General features: G+C 41.2%; 1 protein-coding gene across 6 annotated transcripts in view; it reads right to left on the reverse strand.

Annotated features, from left to right (window-relative positions):
* The window catches only part of PPFIBP1 (PPFIA binding protein 1), a 166,987-nt gene extending 144,644 nt beyond the window's left edge, over positions 1-22,343 (reverse strand). For 4 of the 6 annotated variants that reach the window (XM_058558597.1, XM_058558596.1, XM_058558593.1 and 1 more), the window contains exon 1: positions 22,129-22,342. The gene's annotated coding sequence lies outside the window, so the exon portion shown is untranslated. Of the gene's footprint in view, positions 1-1,527; positions 1,708-22,128 lie in introns of all 6 variants that reach the window. The other 2 variants (XM_058558595.1, XM_058558598.1) reach the window with 2 other exon arrangements.
* Between the last annotated feature and the right edge of the window lie 692 nt (positions 22,344-23,035).

Genomic DNA, 23,035 nt, shown 5'->3' on the forward strand with positions numbered 1-23,035 from the left:
TCTCCAATTTACAATGCTCCTTTTAAACCATGTCAACTGCTCTTTGGAAGTGGAAAGGATGTAAATTATAAATAGAGCCAGTTCCTTCTAGCTAATGCCAGGTTTAGAAAGATGGTGCTAGCAGAGGTCTGTAACCTAGGGTAACCACAATTATTTTTAGCATCATAGTGGTTAGGGATGGAGAGATGGACATTCCCATCTTAGTATAGTTGCCACCTGTGTTGGGAATCCTTCCTGACCCCAGGACTGGGTTAGATGCTCCTAGAGGACAACGGGCACCCCTCTATCAGATCACACTTTTCTGGAAACTTAACCAGGTCTGTCATGATTATAAATGAACTTGAACTCTTAACTACCATGTTATGGAATTTACTCTTAGTACTAGCTATGTGACCTTGGGAAGTTTCTGTGTGTCAGTTTTCTCATTTGAAAATGAGAATAAGAATACCTATCTCAGTTTCTTTATCTGTAAAAAAGAGAGCATAATAGTATCCACCTCAGAGTGACTGTAAAGATTAAAATGCCCTTATGAATTAGAGCATATAACAGCACTGCCACATCATTAGTCAAACACCAACTATTATTATCATGGCTGCCCTTCCAAGTCCTAACTAATACATTAGTTGTCCTCTTATCTGTACTTGTTTTAGCTTTACCAGCTAGATAGATACCAAGCCCTTGTGTGTGATGGCGAAGCAAAACCCCACAAGCTTTGAAATCAGACAGGAATGGGGTAGCATCCAGGCTCTGCTATTTACTACATTTCATTAATAAAAAGATATTTTTCACATTTTACATAACTGAAATTGGAATGTGTCTTACATTCAGTGAAATTGGGTATTATCTCTGATCTTGAGCAAGTTATTTAATCTCTGGAAAACTGGTAATATTACCTTCCTCTCCTAGTGTTGTAGTAAGGCGCAAATAACATAATCATGCAAACCCTAAACACACCACAGGCAGCCCTGATACACCATTTCGTTTTGCACTCTTACGGGCCCAGTGTCTTGTGTATAGGAGATGCTTAGGAGGTGAATAAATACTTACATATATTTAACAGAACAACCCATTATCCATGGAAATTTTTAAATAGTGCTCAGACCCATTCCAAGAAAACATATGTGGATGCCCCTGTTGGAGCAGCCTATAGAAAAGATCAGGGGCTTTAAGTACAGGAACTCTCAGGAGGGCCAATGTATGGACACCCAGCACCCTCTGCAAGGACCTGCAGCTGCTTTCAACAACCCACCCAGAGCCTTGGATTGCTGTCCAGCTCCCACATGGGGCCATTGGTAGCATCTAACTCCCTGCCAAGACTGAGCTCAGGTTCAAAGTTTGTACAGTGGGGCCACAGTATAGGAAGGTGCTTCTTACAAATCCAGTTACAACTCTTGGCATGTAATAACAGTTACCTAGTTTTGAGCACTTACTTCATTATGTTCTGCTAAACCCTTCACAATAACCCTATGAAATATAAACGACTTCATCAACATTATTGTTTTCCGAGACTCAGAATTTAAGTCACACCTTAATAAGTGACAGAAGTCTGCCTGGTTCCAAAGCCTGTGTCCTTTTCCACTGTGTGCTCTCTTGGAGGTTATGCAACATCAGCTGGAGAAGGAGGCGAGGCTCTCCCACGCTTCGAGGTCTCGCCTTCAAAACAGCCAAACAGCATCCTCCCTAGGAGTGTGTCAGATCCTCCTGCTCCTGGAGAATAGAGGTAAAAGGGGGTAGATGGGTGGGGCAGTTCTGTGTGGATTGAGTGTTTCAGTGGGTTTCCAAGCCCCGTTGGTGCTGCCTCTGTCCTCGGACTCTGGCCAGCCCTAACAGGCAATGTTTTCTATTTGACCTTTTTCCATTTCTCTTGTTCTTGATTTATTTCCCATAGCTCCAGGCAACACCCTGCAGATCACTTCTGGTCCTTCTTTTTCTTGATAGGCTTGCTCTACCTTTTTCTTTTCAATTCTGGTTCTTCAAAAGTTTCTCTCCTAATAACAGTTACTTCTCTCTACACAGTACCCCACTTCCTGGCCAAGAAGCTCTTCTTTATTTGTCCTTTGCAGATGTGAATCATAATGAAAAGTCATAGTTGGAGATTCCTCATCTGAACTTTCCAGAACGCCAATGATAAATGCACACGTGCAGCCATGTTAGAAAGATGGAGAAGCCAGAGAAAGACATGCACAAGGTTATAACTTGCCTTGCCCCCAGTTAGGATGTCTGCTCCTTGCACTATCAGATCACCCAAGACTCTAGGGATCACACCAAGAAAGATATCCAAGTGGAGAGTTCAAGAATACTCAGTGTACGTGTTCCATAGTCTCATCTTCAGCCTTTCCTCTACAGCAGAGTCACCATGCTACATTAATTTCCTTCTCATCTGAGGAAACCTTGAGAGCTTTTTATTTTATGCCATCTCCCATTTCTAGGCAATACAATAAACCAGCTGGCAGATCATCTACTTCACATGAGATCACTAAATCATCACACCCCTCCAAGAGGCTCAGAGATGTGTGTGTGTTTTTAACAGAACCTATCACCATGGCAGCAAGTTGTTCGGTTTCTGAATAAGGAAGAGTGACCTATTTCTTTCTCCACTAAACTCATAACGGAAACAGGTTAGTTTCCACGACTATGGAAACATCTTCCGTGACTTGGCATTACAGAGCTCCTGGGTGGCAATGCAGATCAAGGCAAAGAATACAAGGACTACATGGGAGTTGAGGAGTATTCGCTTAGGAAGTGAAGTCCATTGGTCAGAATACACACACTCGATCACCTTTACTCTGTGCCAGGCCCAAATCAAGAGACTTCCCTACCTCCAGTCCCCACAACACACTCAAACTATTGAGATGAAGGGTCAGCATGAAGGAAAACCGTGTTCACTTCTGCAGATATGACTTACTCTGCAGTTGGGAAAGATTATGTATGACTCTGGCCTTGTTTACTCAGCCCACTAACACCATAAACCTTGCCAGACAGTTTCAGACATTTGCTGACTACAACTGGCTTTTGGAAATGCCAGAAAACTGATTCATTTTTTCAAAGCATATTAACTTATCCTTTGGCACTATAACTCCTAAATCATTCTCAACCAGGACTAAAATACCATATCAGGTGATAGGAACTTCAACAGAAGCTATACTTTCCCATATTTGCCCTCCATCCTGAGGGTCCCCTGGAGTTCTAGGTTTGATGATCTGTATGCCTTATCTGCTTGCCTGCCTTTTGTGGTGGTGACCCACAAACTCTATAAATTCAATAATATGAGTTAAATATCCTAGAAACAACTGCATTTATGTACACATATGATTAATATTCTAAACATGTAGTAATCATGTTTGGGAAAAATCACTCAATTATGGGTCAGCAATTCCACAAATATAGAAGCTGACCCCTGCTACACCACAATCAGGTGTAAACATTATCTAAGTATCTCATAAACTTCTGACAGGCTAGAGATCTGTTTGATTTATCATTAACAAAGGGGTATGACCTCTTCCTTCAATTTTGCTAAAGGATCCAAACTTTCTAACTTTGCAGATAAAGGGACTTACTATACACTGGGATTTTGGCGCTACCTATTATTGTTTGTTTCTTTGAGACAGAGAAGTAGACACCGGTGTGCTCCACCCAGACCCCATTTTTAGGGCCAGTGTACCCATCTCTAGCTGTTGATGGCTCACAGGGAAGGTCCTCAGTTGCAGGACACTGCTTCACCCAAAGTTATGCCCCAGAAGGGGTGGCCAGCCGCCAACAACTGGTTGATTCAGGGATACAAAGGTCTAGCCTCTAGCCTCAACCGGAAACAACTCCAAAGGGCCATCCCAGCTCCAGAATCCCCATAAGGGCAGCTTGGGCCTCAGTTGCAACCTCATTGCCAGTCAGCTTCTCCTCCACCCAACACTGCCGCTGCCTTTTCCTTGACCCTAAAATCCTTCAGCACCCAACTCCTGGTCTCAGTATGTTTCCAGTGAACCCAATCAAAGGCAGGCAGTTTTCTAAGTGTAGAAAGTTATTTTTTAAATTGTACTGAGGAAGTTAAAGGCCCTAGAGGGACGTGTCCTATCAGAGGCCCTATGAAAGTTGGAAAAAGTCTTTGAAAAATACTTGTGATTCAGCTTAAAAATTACAAATTTTTGATAATCAGCTCAGATCACTTTCTACACGCCAATCCAAAGCAGCCGACAGGTACAGGAGTTAAATAATGCCCAGGAGTATCATAGGTTCACAAGTAAGGGAGGTGAGACATCGCCAGGCTAGCGATTTGCACATCATGACATCATGTGGCATTGAAAACTGACACCAGAGCACGGGATAGCAGATCTGGGGTTTTCAACCTTAACTATTTTGATATGCCCCTCCCCACATAAGACATACTTGCTTCATAACCTCAAATCCTAGGAAATCTTCATTCTAAAGCTACTTGGAAAGAACAGTTCTACAAATAAGTATGCAAATGAGTCTTGAACACTTCATTCCCAACATTCCAAACTTTTAATAACAGGGAATAATTCCTGGAACTGACAGATTGTTGATTTGTAGTATTTACTGCATCCCCGAGAAAGCAGACGGCACACAGGCCTGAGCAGGAATCAAGAGTTACTGCCCCCAAGTTGCCCAGGAGGCAGCACCATCTTCCAGAAAACCTCAAGGAACTACCTGGTAGTCATCCAGGCTCTAAACCACTTTAGAGCCCCAGGATGGAGTTAGGGATGTCACAGGAGTGGAAGTCAGAGGAAAATCAGGTATGTGCACAGTGTCTATAACTTATTACCAGAGGTTTGGGTTCAGAATATTAAAAATGTAGATAATGTATTCCATATGAAAAACTCAACTTAAAATCATACTACTGCTTAATGTTTTATAGCTTTTTACACATTGTCTCATTTGACCCTCACAGCTCCCTGTGAGGGCTGGGCTGGTATTATTATCTCAGTTTTATGACTGCTTAAGTGACTTGCCCAGGATCACATAGCTGATCAATGTTGGGGTCAGATTGCCAGATTCTTGGTTCCAGGTTCTTTCCTATAAAATTCTGCCAATTTGCAATGTTTCTATATACTTTTCCAGGCTTGTGTGCAAAGCCCCAAAACTTTGTCTCCCTCCTTCTGCCTTTCTGGCTCCCACTGTCATACTACAGATCTATATTTCACAGGAGCAAGGACTATCGATGGCAGGTGGTCCTGAACAGAGGCACAAACCACCATCAAAGGTCTCTCTCTCTTTCAATGACTCGAAACAACCCAGACCCTCTGTTGATACAGACCATGACTTCAGAAGTACGGCTGACCAGAGGCTAAGGGGATCAAGTTATATGACTACCAGTGTTCAAAGTCTCCAACTAACCTGGTTCATGTCAGTCATATACACAAGAAGAGGAAAAAAGAAGAAAAAGCTTTAAACAGCTCACCGATTTCTTAGACACAGTCATTGTTCTTAGGAAAGCCTTCCACCCTGGTCAATAGATTTTGCTACTGTTAGTTGAGGCACTTGGTGGATTTTACTCTTGACAATTTAGCATTCTGTTTCTGCAGTGCAAAAATGCCCTGACTAAAGAAATCAGATGGGGATTTTCATGTTTTCAGGAACAGAAGCAGGCTTCTTTCTGCCACAGGTGGATGCATTACAGCTTGTGGGCGTGCTAAGGAGAGCTAGTGACTTTATTTACTCCAGAAGCCAGCTAGCCAGCAACAAGAAACGCCTGGTACAACTTGCTGGGTTCTCAGGCTTTGTTTCTAAGGGCTGGTGCCAAAATGATTTGGCTGGAGTGATTGGCATAGGGCTGCCCAACTGGATTGTTATTTCAGGATCACAAAGCATAGACTTTAGTCCTTTGTATCCTGTAAATCAATAGTCAAGCCAGCACCAGTTTTATTCTTCCAGACTTAATCTACTCTCTTCACCATTATCACCACTACCACCTCTGCCCCCAAACGTCCACTTTGGCTGCAACTTAAGAAATCAAACAATAGGCCTGGAATTTTAGGAAAATAGTTGCCTACTGACCATTAAAATTGGATGTGGCGTTTTACAACCTCCTACACTGTTTGCAACAGTCACGAGATTTGGCCAACAGTTCACTCACTTTGATCCTTGAACTCTAAACAGAGGAGGGAACTTATAAATCATGTAAATTTCACTTAATCACTGACACTTAACTGTATCCATGTTTTATGTAAAGCATATACATATGGCATGAATTATATAAAAACACAACTCTAAGTTATGAATTTATATAAATTAAAAAAAGGCTTTCCCATCCTTGGCTCTCCATTCCTACTCAAGGGTCGGTGGAGGAAGGGAAAGGAAAAACCACAGGGCAAGAGATCTAAAGTTCCCAGAAGAGGAATGAGAAGGTTAGTTATTAACCCAATAAAGCCCCATCCACCTTAACCTTTCCCATATTCCAGTACTAAGACGATGTATTGTTGAAAATGCAACCCTGGCTTCAGGGACAAAAAAATAAGGTCCAAGACGTGTTTTAAAGAAGATTCCCAAAGGGTGTTATCTTTAACTCCACAGAAAAAAGACTGCATTGGACTATAATATAAGTCTAAGATAACATTTACAATTACTTGGCTCAATTTATTAAAATAGAAAAGTTTGAGTAAACATATACTAGAAGTTGGCCAGATGACCTTCACGTTGAAATTCTTTAGGCAGAAATAGTTTAATAATATTAGTGGTGTTCTCTTCATGTGGTTAACAAAGTCTAGCATAAAAACAATCCAACCTAACCGAACTTACATATGGTATGGAAAATGAAGATTTACTTAACTTTCTCCCAAGTTATTAGGAACTTAGTCTTTTCTCATGCTTTTCTACACCTTTTTTTTTCCTTAAAGACTGCTCTGTTACCTGAAATTTTATGATACATGGACAAGTAACAATTCCATAGATGATGCCAAAAATCTCAACTATCTGTAAATGAATGACTGGGTTATTGCCCTTCCAGAGAGCTGTCTGTGCTTTTTACATAAACATGTAGACAAAACAGGTTTTATTTTGGCTGTGAGTACAGTCCTAAGCTGGGGATTCATCATGAAATTCTCCAAACAGAAGGATTTCAGAAAAGCAAGTGACATCCACAAGAGAAAAGAAAATCTACTGAACAGGAAAATAAGTAGGTTAGATAAAGAAATGTTTCTTGTACTTAAATATAAATAATATTTACTAAAATTTCACAAGTCTGAGCAGGTTTACCAATTATTCTGAAAATTTTAAACAAAAAAGAACTGCAACATTTTTAGCAATGAGACTAGGAAACAATCGTTACTGAGCTCCCACAACAAATAAGCCAGATGCTGTGCTAGGCATCTCGCATATATTACTTCAATTTAATCTTTCTAATATTCCTACAAGGTAGACATTGTTGTTTCCATTTTACAGATGAGAAAACTGAGGCTCAGGCTGAGTAAGTAACAAAGTCACAATTCTAAGACATGACTATGTTGGGATTCCATCCAAGGTATGTCTGACTCCAAAACCTAAAACAGTTGCTGCCACCCTCACCGAATAGCACCACCAAGAAATTACAACCAGAAATTACGATGATGGACTTGTTTCATAAATAGAGAGGATCAGCTCTGGAGTCAGAAGCTCTAGATTTCAATTACACTTCTATTGAGTGGTGGTTTCCTCCAAACTAATGGAGATAAAAATAGTATTTAACCTCATAAGGTTGAGGTGAGAAGCATATAAAAAGCCCCAGCGAAAGGGCTTTGCAAAACAGGTAAGCACTAGTTGTTATCGGTACCTCCCTCTTCAAGCTTCAGCTAATGCAGCTGGTGATATAACAGGGCTGTGGGCTCCCAGGAGTCCACCCACAGAGCAGGGAGGTACAAGGCTGAGCAACACAGAGCCTAGAGCCCAAGAGAACGCGACTTAAGGGATGAAGAGCGGATGGGACTTCGCCACAATCTTTGTTCAGTCTACCTTCTCATGTACTAAACAAACTGAAAAATTGTTGTGGGCCAACTCTGTGCCAGACATAGCCACAGTCTGCTCAGCAAACTACTGGCCCCAGTTGCTTAGCCACTTGGGAATCTATGGAAGGCCCTCTGCCTTCAGTAAGCTCACTTCCACCCTGAGGGAAAGAACATTAAAAACAAAACCCAAAGAGCCATGGCCCAACAAGAGCCTCATCCTTTCTCATCAGCTTTCCCTATTCTTTCTCTCTCTTTCTCTCTCTCTCTCTCTCTCTCTCTCTCTCTCTCACTCACACACACACACACACACACACACACTCACGTGGAGGTTTTTCCATGGTACACAGTGGGTGCCCACAGCAGACTAAACACTTGAGGCCCATTTACCCTCATTAGGAAACTCTATAGTGGTCTACTTCAAGAGAGAATTTTAAACACTGATGACTCAGTCTAGTGACTTCCAGAGAAAGAAAGGATTCATTTCAGTATAGACAAAGGAAGGTTGAAGATCCCAGGTGGAAAAGAAAATCAATATATTTGACTACATAAAAATTTTACACTTCTATATCATTAAAAACAAAATTAAAAGACAAACCAAATTACAAATTTGAAAAAAAAAACTAGGTGAAAATATTTGCAATAACTATGAGAGAGGGTTAATAAGTGAAATACATGAACTAGACTTTATGACAAATGAGAAAAATACTAATACCCAATAGATAAAATGGGCAAAGTACATGAACAATTTGTTAAACAGGAAATACAGCCAATAGTCATATAAACATGTTTGACCTCATTAATATCAAATAAAAACAAAATACCTTTTCTCCTAGAAAATTATCAAGTATTCGGAAAATGAGAATATCACTCTGCTAATGGCAGCAAAAATTAATAGAAACTTTTTGGTAACTGATAGGAGTATCAATCAAGATATCCATACACGTCCACACCCTTTGGTTCTACTTCTGGCCATCTAGTATAAAGACGGGAATGATGTGAAATACAGAAAAATCCTGACTGCATAAAGATGCTCATCAAAAATTGAAAATAGGCTGTATGCTCTGCAATGGATTAAATAAATCACAAAATACCCATATATGGAATATTTACAGTCCTAAGTAATAATATTTACATATTTTTGTGGTGTGGGGAAATGCAAATAAAATAATATTAAGTAAAAAAAAGTGGGACACAAAAGCATATCCTCAGAATATTTCAAATATGGAAAAAAACACGAATGGAAAAAAATGGAAGGAAACACACCAACAGTAGTTGTACCTTTGTGTGGTAGGATTACTGATGACTTTTTTTTAACTGTGTCTTTATGTTTTTTCTACTAAAATCTTCCATAGGTGCATGTATTATTTATATAATTACAAAAAATTTAAATAATTTCAACTGCAAATCCACAATCAACAACAGCTGGAAATCGAACAGCTCTCCAAGCCACTCCCACAAATACCAAAACACTGTACAGCAGGCAGGGAAGGCAGTAAACAAGGGGAAAAGCAGCTTTATTTTAAATCTAGGGCTAGAAAAACATCAGGCTTCTGGATGTGAAAACAAAAACTTTTCATGTCCCACTTATCAAAACATATTTTGGAAATTCACTTATCAAAACACTTTCTATCAGAGGATTTAAAGCCACACACCAAACTTATCTCCACAGAACAAACTAGTTAAGCAAGCAGGAAGTTTACCAGGAACACCCTAAAAATTAATAATTGTTTTTACAGCTCCGATATATCCACGCCAGCTCATGTTTGTACACAGAGTACCACACACGATTTCCAGTGATCTGCCACTTCTAAACAGGAGAGCATGAAGTCCTTAGCATGAGGCTTTTCCTCACAAGAATCACAGATGCTGCTGACATTAAGCCTTTTGGAGTTCACCCTCTCAAAAGCTGATTTTACAGTCTTTGAGATGGTTTTCTTGGAGCAACAGTTAACTATACCAAACTCTTTGCATTCATTATCTTGTTTCATCTTCACAACCCTACAAGGCAGGGTTTCTCAACCTTGGCACTATTGACATTGTGGGCCAGACACTTCTTTGCTATGGGGGTGGGGAGGGTTGTCCCCTGCATTGTAGGATGTTTAGCAGCATCTCTGGACTCTACTTACTAAATGTTAGTCCTCCTTCCACCCCTAGTTGTGACACAAGAAATGTTTTCTGATATTACCAAATGACTCCTCCAGGGCAAAATGACCCCAATTGAAAACCACTGGTACAAAATATGTACTATCAGGGCCAGCCCCATGGCGTGGTGGTTAAGTTCAGAGTGCTCTGCTGCAGTGGCCCAGGTTCGCGGGTTCGGATCCCAGGTGCGGACCCACCCCACTCGTCAGCCATGCAACCCACATGCAAAGCAGAGGAAGACTGGCACAGATGTTAGCTCAGGGCTAATCTTCCTCAAACAGAAAAAAGGAAGATTGGCAACAGATGTTAGCTCAGGGTGAATCTTCCTCAGCGAAAAAAAAAAGAAAAATGTATTATTATTGCCCCCATTTTACAAATGAGGAAACTGAGACACAGTTGTAGGCCCATCTAACTCCAGAGGCCAGATCAAAAACTCTACACTGTATTTGTGAGCAGGTGGGAGGCCTATCTTATAGTATAACTGATACACACCCATCCTTTCTACTTGAGTCTCCTTTGCATCCCATGGAGCCTGGTCTAGCCCTCAATGCATAGTGGTCGAATGAACCATTACTCTCATCACATAAACATTTGAGGCCCTATGGGGTAGCAGGGCTGTCAAGAAAGGCACAGTCACGGCCTTCAACAAGTATACAATCTATCTGAAGACATAAGACATAACCAGAGATAAGCCATTTGGAGTGTCAGTTTTGGAGAAAACTCTGTTTCCTCATCGGTAAAATGGAGATAATGCTACACTAAGTCCAATTTCAAAAAACAACTAGATACCAAATGTGTGGCAATAAACAAGCACAGGCATTGGAAGAATCATAGCATCTCAAAATCACTGGGCTGGAAGGAACCTTCGAAAACCTGAACTCACCATCCACTTGGTACCTGAACATTTTAAAATTCAAAGATTCAATTACCTGCTTCCAGCAGAGTTCACGGGCTGAGCTCTGACTGAGGCTCTCAGCAGAGGTTTCCCGGTGACCTGCTTTACGTGGGCCTGGAGAAGAGAGGAGGGGTCAGCAAAGAGCAACAGACAAAGCGGAAAAGTTGAGTGGACTTAAGGCACCCAGGGTGCAGAGCCTGGGACTGAGCACAGGGGACAGGGAAGAGAAGCTCGGAGGAGGGCAAGATCAGATGAGGCCACAAGGTGACACAGTGGTGACACGGGCCAGGAGAGACCTAAGAAATATTTCTCCTAAAAAAGCAACCAAGGGCTACTACAAAGCATACACCCAACGTACATTACGAAGGTGGAGAACTTCATTTCTCAGACTAAAAGATTAGTCTTCCAATTGCTTCAGAGCATTCCCCGAGAACAGGCAAACAAACGCTTTAAATTTACATATGTGAAAGTGAAGGTTTTGCCAGAACAAAGAGTCAGTTTTCCTCCCCATGTCCACAGGTCCCCCTGTTCTCTAGGGCACCAGCATAGCACAAGGAAACAAGAGCCCCGAGTAGCCAGATCTCCTCTTCGTTAAATCTGAACTTCAATAGGTGAAATCTCCCAAACTGTAAGTACTGGCTTACATTTCTTAAAATACTGTGTAGGTCAAACCAAACCTGTCTCCATGCAGTCTCCCTCCCAGGACCACCAGGATGAGGACCCCTCTGTGAGCTACAGCCCACGGGAGGTCAAAGAAAGCTCTGGAGCAGGCAGGGTGGCCTCGTACCAAAGGTTTATTTGGAAGATGTGTCTGGCGATGAGGTGCAAAATATAGGGAAGAGATTAACTGCAGGGTCTGTATCAGAGATGATGGGGATGTGAACCAAAGCAAGGGAAGAGGGAATGGAGAGGGATTCAAGAAATATTTGAAAGACAAAAATGACAGTGCTGATGGCCAGGAGAGGGTACCTAGGAAACCAGACACAAACCTGACCCATTGCAAACTTGGATAACGAAGCTGAGACTTGAAGACCAGAGGAAAACTCAGGCTTAAAAGTGAGCTCTTTGACTTCCAAGAACCAGGGCCATCTTCACGGACTTGTGACCTGTATAGTCACACAGACTCCACACTCATAAAGGCCTTGTGCTTGGTTGAATGCTCTGTTGTTATCATCTTAAGATTCTTAATAACTTGAACTCTGAACTTGTGTTTTGTAAATGAGATCTATTGGGACAATGGAGCGTGCATGTGAGCAGAGGAGATCTGTTTAGTATGTGTGGCCACCACTCCTTGCCACCCCACTCATACATAAGGTTTGCAGTGCCCCATGAGCACAGAATTTTGGTGAACTCATGACGCATGGGAGTTCAGCAAGACTCAAAGCGAGTTCAAGGTAAACGTGTTACAAATACAACTGAGTAAGCAGGTGGGTGGGTGCTGAGAGCTCCAAGAGGCCATGCTTTCCATTTGAAGCAGAACTTGGTTTGCGTGCAGAAACAAGGCAATGTCTTTCTAAGAAACACAAACAACCAAGGAATCCTATCATATCCTCTCTTACTCCCGTTACTTCCCTGTATTAGCCAACCACCTACGCTGAAAACGATGGCACAGAAGGAAAAGGAAAGGTAGAGCAACCCATAGTTCTTTTTCCTTTCAGTCCTTCCCTATACCAGTCCTTCCTTCTGTAAGCCAAAGATTAACAGAACATGTGCAAATCAAGAAGTGAAATAAGTCATGAGTTAGCTTTGTGCAGTGTTTCCTCTGTTCCGGTAAGAACACTATGCATATGCATTTACAAAATACAACGTGTGTGATTTCAGTAATTCTGCATACATGTTACATGATTTTATATTTGCATTTAACATTGGCATTGCACAATATAAAGATGAACAATAAAATCCACGTTAATAATTTTAATTTTTAATTATTCTTCACTTCAAAAGACATTAAATAGCAAATAAACACCATGATGAATCATGAGAGAGACTGTAGAAGAAAAGGAAAAGCTTTTTATGGTAGTACCTTTAATAGCACTTTTTCCTGCTTTTCGAACAAGGGACTACACATTTCATTTTACACTGGGCTCCACAAATATGTAGCTGGCTCCATTGAGAACCACTGCACTCAAGAACATTATGCCTATCTAAATATGTGACACACACTTGGGTAAGTTTTTACTGACATCTTTCAAAGCAACCCCCAAAAGACCCACTATGGGTTGATGGGAGTGGTGCTGATTTTTAGTATCACACTCTTAACCATTAGATTGCTTCGGTCCTTTTCTTCCATCCTCCTCATGTCATTACAACAACAAATCCTCGGAAACACCGCAACTTGACGTCTTTCCAACTAAAGGTCTTTCTGAAATAATTAAACTGAAGACTAAAGAAGACCTTATCAGGAACAGCATGCAATGCAGTGTATTTCCTGCTGCTTTGATGGCTTGGTTTTAACCAAACCCAGGCTGTGGTTCCAGAACCAGGCTGTTTCTCACCACTCAGAGGGCTCAGGTTTCCCCTGGGAAACTGTTCTGTGAACCATTAAGTCTGGTTGTCTAAAAATTCCTCCTTCAAAGACAGTCAAGTTTTCCTTTGTCTCATTTCATTCTCCTCTTCTTTTTTATACTACTGCTTTCCACTTCAACAAATTAATTTCCTGCCTGGAGACACATCCTGGCAAATGTGTCAGCTTGTACTGTTTAGTTGAGAGACTTCTGTCATTCTTTCAAATTTTTCCTCTGTACCAATAATCCCACTAGCCAGCCTCTCAGGAGCCTGAGTTACTTGTCTATGAATTTCCTTTCACTGCCTCCTACTAGACTAAAAATTATGCAGACTGCCTGCGGTGAATTTAGTCAACTCGTATCTCTTCAATCTTCAATTTTTTTCCATTTCCCCCTTCCTTCCTTCTATCCATCTGAAGAAGCGTTCTTACGGATTTCAAGGCTAACCTGCCACTCTCCACCTGATTTTTTTTATCTATCCCTGTCCTTCTCCCCCAGACTCTGCACTCATTCCCTCCTCTCATTTGCATCTTTTGTATCATCCTCTCTACCTGTACATTCCTCAAACCCAAGCTACCGCAGCATGTCTCGCTCAATTCCTTGAAAGGCTAGGCTGACTGGGACACATGCAGTTCATCACCTCCCATGCATTCCTCAATTTTTTGCACTCTGGATTCCATCTCTAGTGTGCTACTGAAACTGCTCCCTCCCAGTTCACAAATGACCTGGTGGCTGGACGAGGGGCAGCTTCTCAGACTCATCCTTGTTTAACATCAGCTGCACTGGATGGCGTGGACAGTCCACTTGGGTTGAGTGTACTTCTTCCCCTTGCCGCCACCATCCTCTACTTCTCTGCTCTATCTCTTTGAATAACTTTTCTTTGGCCCGATCATGTCTAAACATCAAGGGTTCCCTTAAGGCTGTGTACTTGCTTCTCTTTTTATCCTACATCCTCTTCTTTGTTCACCTACTCTGTTCATCTGCTCTCACTCTTTCTGTAACAGCCCTGTGGAGACGGTCCATCAATTTAGGGTTTTGCCTAAACACCAAACCTTAATTTCAAATTCTTGCTTAACATCTTCATGTGGATAAAATCAACAAAGAGTTCTTAATAGCTCTTAACATGCCAAGTACAGAACTAAGCCAGAGGCAGTAATATGCAGTGGTTGAGGTACCCACTTGTATTTAAATCCTGAGTCCAACACACACAATCTGTGTGACCTGGGGAAATTCACTTAGCCTCTCTGTGCCTCAGATTCCTCACCTGTAATATACGAGTAATAGCAGTAGCTTTTCTTAGGGCTGATGTAGGGATTAAATCTAAGTTAAATATGTAAGGTGCTTAGAACAGTGCACTATACATATCAAGTACTATGTAAGCATTAGCTATTATTATACTCCTAAAAACCTAATGAGACAGGTACTATTATTTTGCCCATTTACACGATGAGAAAATGAAGGTAGGTTATTGTGTGTCATCACGGAATCTCAAACTCCAGATGTTCATCAAATTTTCCATCAAAATTCAATTTTTACTTATGTGCCTTTCTTGATTAGGGGTGTTCCTTCCCTCTCCCCTCACCACATATACGCCTACTAATACCCAACATACTACTTCCAGAGTCATCTTTATGAAATAATAGTCCTCCTATCCCTCCCCACCTTACACCCCAAAAAAAATCTCATTTTAAAGCATAATCTTATCATACTCTTCAAAACCCTCTAAGATCTGGCTTCTCTATATCTTCTCTTAACAATATTGATTTTCGTTGCTTATCTTGCTCTAAAACTAATCTCACTATATTCTACATTTTGCTCCAAACCCAAGTGTGCTCATCTCCCCCCACTGCCTCCTCAAAAACTCGTAATCATCCTTCAAGGTCCATTCAAATCCCACCTCCTCTAGTGGGACCCCACTAAACCCAATCCTTTGCTCAAGTGATCTTGCCCCACCTACCTCCAAAAGGCCCAACAAATTGATTTTTTAAACTTTAATACATTTTATATTTCAAGAGTAATGCATGAGTGTTGTAAAAAGACATAATATGCTGTAAAAACAAAATTAAAGCCCCCTTCATCTTCCCTACTGTCCTAATCCCATGCCCTACAAATTACCCCATTTAGCAATTTTTCACACATTGACAAATATGAACTATACATGTGTGCTTGGTTTTTTCCTTAAAATATATATCATAGACATCTTTATAAGTCAGTATATTTTTTTCAACTTTTTAACATCTAAATAGTATTCTAAATCTGTTTTTTATTATGGTTATGTATAAGAAAGGTCATTCCTTTTCTGCCCCCATCTCCTGTATATGAATCTTCTTAAGGGTAAAGACCACGTTTTGTTTGTCCTTATATCTCCAAGAGGACCTTGTACCAATGCTAAGAATTGCTTAACAAACAAATGTTCAATGAAATAATAACAATATCTGTCATCAACCCAGTGCTCATTGTGCCAGAAAAACAGTTGTTAGTGCTTCGCATATATTATCATACTTAATCCTCATAACCACCCAATTATTCCCATTTCGCAGAAGATGAAATCACACAGCTAGTAAGGACAAGGGATTCTAATTTACATTTGTCTGACTCTGGAGCCCACTCCCTTCACTCCTACGCCATAGCTAATAAAATTTTCATAAGGACATCCTTTGCCTTTTCAACCAAAGTTAAAGAACAGAAGAGCTCCAAGTATTCTGGTTTAGGCAGCTGGGACTGAGGATAAGAGATGGGCACTGAAATGAATGGCGAGTAGATGGAGGTAAGTGGTTGTAGCTGTAAAGCTAATCTACCATCCAGCCCTTCAATCCTTGTTTACTGTGCACCTACTGGAAGTTGAACTACTTACCTCCACCTCTTCAGTCTCCCCACTACATTCTCCTTCAGTAATACTTGCCACCATTTGTTGAAAATCTATGTGCCAACGCACCACTATTATTTCTATTAATTATTTCTAATACTGACAAAAATCCTGAAAGAAATATCAGTACCAGCATTTCACAGATGGGAAAACTGAGACCATGAGAAGTTAAATTACTTGCCAATATTAGACTGTAATAAATAGCAAAGCCAGGATTCAAGTTGAGGGTCTGTAGGGCTCCAAAGTCCAACCTCTTTTCCTGTCATAGAGCATGCTGCCTTTTAATTCTTAGAGAAAAGATGAACTACGACTTTTTTAAAATTGAAACTCAAGACCACATTTGGCTGCAAGAAACTGACCCAATCTCTGTGGTAACCAAACAGAGATTTTTTTCCTCACAAAAAGTCAAGAGATGGGCAGAGGACTGGTACAGCAGTTCCAGAATGCCATCAGCTTCCCAACCTGCTTACCACTGGAGCTTCTTGTCTTTGGTAACAAGATGGCGTCTCCACTTAGAAAACAGCATCCGTGTCTTAGAAAGACAGGAGAAGTACACAGAGCAAAACACCTCACAAGCCAGCTCACAGAGACCGTCCCCTTAAAGAGCTTTGTGGGGGAGCCCCCCCCAGCGACTTATATCTCATTGGCCAGGACTAAGTCACTTAGACACCCCCCTAGCTGCAAGGGATTCTGGGAAACCAAGCTTTTATTTATTTATTTATTTATTTATTTATTTATTTATTTATTTATTTATTTATTTTTAACTGGCCATGGTGGTGAATTAAACAAAATGCGTTCAGCTGTAGGGAAGAAGGGGGCGGGATGGATATTGGTTGGCTGGGCATCTAGCTGTGTCTGCCCCACAGGGTGACGGAGAGTGCAAGTCATCCTAGAGAATCAAGGTACCCTGGGGAGAGAAAAGCAATAAAAGAAGCTCAAATCTGTGTTTCAAAGCCTTCTTGGTTGTGCAAAGTCACACACTGAGGGGGTGGAGGCCCAAAGAATGCGAAAGTTTTACAAAAGCATCTAAGCAGCTGATCCAGAGGAAAAACACTGAGACCCAGGTGACTTCACACAAATCGTCCTGGCAGACTCACAGGTTCAACCACAGTGTTTCCTCTGAGTTGTCACTGTTTCCCTTCCTCCCACTCACTCACTTCCCAGAGTTAATTTAGATGAGAACCTACAGGCTCATGTGACTCTTCTATCATTCATAAGAAAAAGTAGAGTGTGTTCAAAGAAAATAAAATTCTTTACTATGTGTTGTTAGGAGAAGCAGCATCTTTAGAAAAAGATGATAGTTGAAGGGACATTATTTATGCAACTGCAGCCACACTATCAAGTTATTATATTAAGAAAGTAGGCAATAGAGTTTTAGTCTTGTTTTCACTTTCTTCCAAATAAATTCGATAAACTTTCCTCATAAAACTCCGCGGTGGTGAGATGACATTTGTGCAAAGTACTATAGATGGAGAGAAGAATGACAAAGAGCCAGAAAAAAAGGACTTCTGTGAGCTAGATCCTAGGCACAGAAATACAAGATAACTTAGGCATATTTAGTGATATGATAGAGTATTACATTTATAGCATGGAAGAATTAATACACTTCCCAATGGGCCTACCTAATTCTTCCCAAGAATTACCTTGCTTGCCTAAAGAATTTGGCCACTTATTTATGAATGGGGAGGGACCTGCCACTGAAAATGGCATCTTTACTCTCTCTCTCACCAGGTAAAATTAAGTTTGCCCTTGTTAACACACACACACTAAGAATCAGCACATCTGACACCTTGAACTTGCATCTGTTTTTATGTCAAATGCTTGATTTCCCTAAATTAAAGGAGAGGTGAAAATATTAGCCTTACTCTGGAGTTCAGAGGGTGTCCATAAAATCTACAGCCAACCCCAAACATTATAATACTTGCTCTTCTTCCTCCACGATCCGTATTTGAGACATGAGCCTTTGCCAGAATGATGGATATTCAATGCAATTCGAGTTTGTAAAATTCCCTCAGTCATGGACATCTTTAGGTGCACCACTGTACAGAAACCACCAAATGATCTTTCTATTCTGCATTCACTACGTTTGCCAACAAAAACAAGGATGTGCATGTGGGCCAGTCAAAATGTGAGTCACACCAAGTTCTAGGGAGACACATAACCAAAGTTCAGTCACAAACTGACAACACACCCACCTGGGCCACTAAGAGTCCAAACCCACATTTCAGAAATAGAAGCTCTTTAACGAGTACAGACTGGTACACGTTTCACTCAGACCTACCTCCACCCCTAAAACTGCCTAAGAAGTGTGCAAACTTAAAACTCTGGCAAGGGCCCATTTTTTAATCTAAAATCCAGTTGTTGGGTGTTTTAGATCCTTCAAAGTGGAAAAAAATATTTAAGTAAAAGAAACCCTCACTACTTGGCTTTTTGAAACATTATCAACTAATGCCAACCTGGCATGAATAATTACTATATTTAAAATAAAGAGTGTAAAAGAAATACAAGAGTTTTTGTATTTTGTAGGGTGGGTTAGTTCAATTTAGCTTTTTTAAGCCACTAGCTCCATTTAATAAAGCATCAGTCTTTGTGGTGGTGATACATGTGACAAAAGCTGTAGGCTTTTTAACTGGGAAAAGGGTTCTGACATGCACTGCGATGACTTTGAGAAACAAATGACATAATACAGACTCAAGGAACTGCACAAGCCCAGAGCAGTTTTTGGATGGTGTCAATTTTGGGACAGTTTGACAACAGATTTAATTGTGAAATTATTAACCTTTAGTTGAAAGGAAATGCCGGCCAGAAGACAGACACTTTGTTCCCCTTATCCCCAAACAACACCCAGCGTCGCTAACCTTAACAGCTTTGAATTTCATACTTAAATTCATCTGTTCAACCATGGTTAAAACATAATCGTAATCACGGCTCCCTGAAAAATTTCACAATTGGCTGCTCAACTGTGATTTTTCTCCCCTTAATTTCAGAACTAATACGACTTTTTAGGGAAAACTCTGGGAATAAGAAATCACCATTGTGCAATATCTCTTGCCTATGTTTTCACCTTGAAGCAGTGTTTCTTTAATAAAGAATCAATACACAGACCCAAATGTGAATGGATATACATTCACTCATTCCCTCATCCATTCATTGTTTTGAAAACGTAATTCAAAACCAGGTCAGAAACATGTAATAATATCTTTGAAAAGACAGAATGATGAATGAGGTCTTCTTTCCATTAACAGTTTAAAAAACGTGCTATTTGGGATATAGGTACTTTTAAAAATGGGAGACGAAAAACTCAAAAAGGTAATTTTAATGTAACAAATTACCAACATACTCTAAATTAAGTACAAAAATACAAATATTTCATGAATATGAAAGACAGGTCTTAAAAACAAGTCAGCTAGTCAATAACTGAGGGGAAAAATGACCTTGTTCTGATTTATCTCATGTTGGTACAAAGAGTGACAAAGACTCCATAACCAGAACAGAGTTAATGAACTCTCACCGAACTTGTTTCCAAAAAATGTTTACGATGCCCTTGAAATTAGGCACTACTGATCTGGAACTATATTGTGCCTGGATCTCAAGTCAACATTTGTCCACAAAGGCCAGATTATCCTATTGTTTTAAAGCAGCTACTAGAACTATGAGAGCTACTGGTCAAAGAGAATTTAACCAAAACCTGATTCTACCTCTCTCAACAACACATAGGTCTTTCAAATTTTATCCTTTAAAAGTACCGTGTTTTACTACACCACATCTACCTCATAAACATGGACCAAGATGGAGAAATACTGGTTAAATCTAAGCATGTAAAATGACTGTTATTACTCAAACTGTGAATAAAATTTAAAGCTTCGGCATAATCAAGTCCCTAAGCCAGGGCTGGTTTTTTGGAAAGAAAGCATAAATCTGAATTTGGTACATCAGGGTAACATCATAAAGATGCTCCTTACTTGACTGGCTATGAGGGACTGCAGTCTGAACACCTCATCAGCCACAGGCTCCAGAGAGCCCACATCAGCCCACAGGAATTCCACATCATCTCCTTCTCCATCCTACTGAAAAAGTACCCTGGAAAATACAGTATGTTTTACGTACTTCCTATAGAATATAAATAGAAAAAACTTGTTCACCATTATTTCAGAGCCATTAGGCAATTTCTGTTTCCTAACCCAAAACACAAACCAAAATTAAAATGGTCTGGCCTTTCCAGTAGAGCACACCTTCCCTTTGCAAAGAGCCTGCTTTTATCCACCCTGTACTATTTCATTCTTTTAGGAACTAAGAACAATACAGACCCGGGTGTTTTATAAACAACAGCAAAACAAAACACTTCTTTCCAGCCCTGAAACCTGTCATCTGGCTAGAAAGATGGAGAATTCCATTTATAAAGTCCTGTAACTTCACACTTCCCGACTTGGGTTTCTTAGATGCAATGTTGTGCCTTCTTTCTTTCCTCATCTGGAAATGCCCTTTCATTCAGGCACCTGGGATGCAGCCTTGACTCACAATAGAGTCCACGTCTGCCCGTTTCCTCCTGATCTGGTAACAGAAGGATCCTCACTGCTGAGGAACAGAGGTGAAAGAAAAAGGAACTTGACTCAGGAATCTCACCCATACATTTTTTTTCTTCTCCAGAGCCTTAAGCACTGAAAAGTGAGGGTTCTGAATCAGTTGATGGAGTTAACTTTTTGCCCCTGAAAGTCAGTCACACCCAGTTAGTGACCTGGGCACAGAAAATCTCCCAGCAGGAGAAAGAAAGGGTTTGAAACAGAAAATAAAAAAATCAGAATTCTATACTTCCACTTCTGAAAATCTTCCTCCCAACAGGCAACTGCTTTCCCTAAATGCCAAACTGGAACGCTAAATCAAGTTCTCCTTCTACTGCTCTTTGCACTTTCTTACTGAAAGGAAGGATTTGTTTTGGCTCCACATGTTGAAAAATTCATGTTCCTATAATTAAGAGTTTGTGTGCCACACCTTCTGGCCACATTTCCCTGTTAAAACTCTCTTCTCTAAAAATGATCCCTGAAAACACAACTACCAGCCCTGATCCTTTTCTCAAGTGGCCACAGAAAACAGATCTGAAGATTCTCAGCAGCCTTCCCCAACCCTCCAGATCACTCAAGTGATCTGGCACTCAATTAAAACATAAGAGTGAAAAAGAGTTGGAGTTTTAGAAGTGTGCCCCCAAGAGACGGGTTCTCCCACAAGCTCATAATTAATACACCCCAAGTGAGTTTCTCACATCCTGACTGGACTATATAAAAGGATTTATGATGTTGATATATAAGACTGTATAAGAATAACCATAATACTCTTTCATTTAAATCAGTATGTAATAGGTCACAGGGGAACTAAAAAACACAAAACTTTTGTTGTCTCAAAGAGCATAATTTTTGAGTCGACATTTCATAACTTTTTGTGACATTTTTAAATAACCACACACACACACACCCGCACACAGACACAGACACACACTTCTCTGATTGGGGTTCTCAAGTATTACTGGGAGAGAGACTAGGGTGCGGGGGTCTAAGGACACAGACAAGACCTTACATGTCCAATCCTGGAGGTATTTTTCACATATAAACTAGTCGGGACCCCAGGAGTAAGCCCTACCCCGTGCACCACCAAAAGTGCCCTTTCCCACTGGGAAACAGGAGTGAGTTGGAAAAGGAAATCGACCCGGGGAAGAGGAGGAGCAGCTGCAACACCCAGCTGCAACCACACAACGGTGCCACTTCCCTCCGGTCTCCGAGTGGAGCCGAACGCCCTTACCTGGGGGGTGGAGAGCCGCTGGCACTAGTTCCAGAAGTTCTGGTTCACCTTCCGTCGGAGTTCAAAGCCCCAACACTGGAGCCCCGCAGCAGGCTCGCAAACCCCAATCCTTTGCCGTCCGGCCCCCGCCTTCCCCACCCTCTCGGCCCTACACCATGTCAGGAATCCGGGCAGGCTCCGAGCTGGGAGCTGACATCACTCCCAGTTCCAGGTACCTCCCCCTCCCACTGCCGCCTTCTCTCCTCCCTCCCTGCAGGAATTAGCCAAAGAGAGTCCGCAAGGGGGTGGGGTCGGCCGCGCCCGGGCTCCCGCTGATTGGGCCCGGGGACAGTCACTCAGAGGAGTCAACTCATTTTATACATTCCTCGCTGAGCCAGACTAGGGCTGGAAGTGGGTGCTGATGGAAAAAAAAATGCTGCCTTTCCTGCTATCTCTAAGGAAAAGGAGATAATGGGATGGGGGAAGAACCTTGCGGGTCCTGTTAACTTTTCTTGGCGTATTTACTATATCCCAGATCAGAAACGAAACTAACCCACCCGTGCCCCCTTTTTAAGGAAAAACAGTTGCCTCTGTGTCACGGACAAGTACGGTCTGCCGGCGCGTGGAGCGGAAAATGGCTAGCTTGAAGTCATGCAAATAAAGGAAAACGCCAGCTCGCTCTTCTACCCTTTTATCTGGAGACTGCTGAGTGTTCCCTTAGACGAGGAATTTACAACTTCAAAAGCACTTGGGAAGATTTGGAAAGGAATCTCAGAAACGGCGACTCAGCAATGAATTGTTAACTGGTGGCGTTATCAACCATGTGGCTGCTTTTGCGTTTAGCGATGAAAATCACTCCACCCGAGCTTTCAGGCAAATAAAATTGAACCTCCAAAGTAAGAAAAATTACTATTTACCTTACTCAGGA

This window comes from Diceros bicornis, chromosome 17 (assembly GCF_020826845.1).
Source record: "Diceros bicornis minor isolate mBicDic1 chromosome 17, mDicBic1.mat.cur, whole genome shotgun sequence".
NCBI classification, from domain to species: domain Eukaryota; kingdom Metazoa; phylum Chordata; class Mammalia; order Perissodactyla; family Rhinocerotidae; genus Diceros; species Diceros bicornis.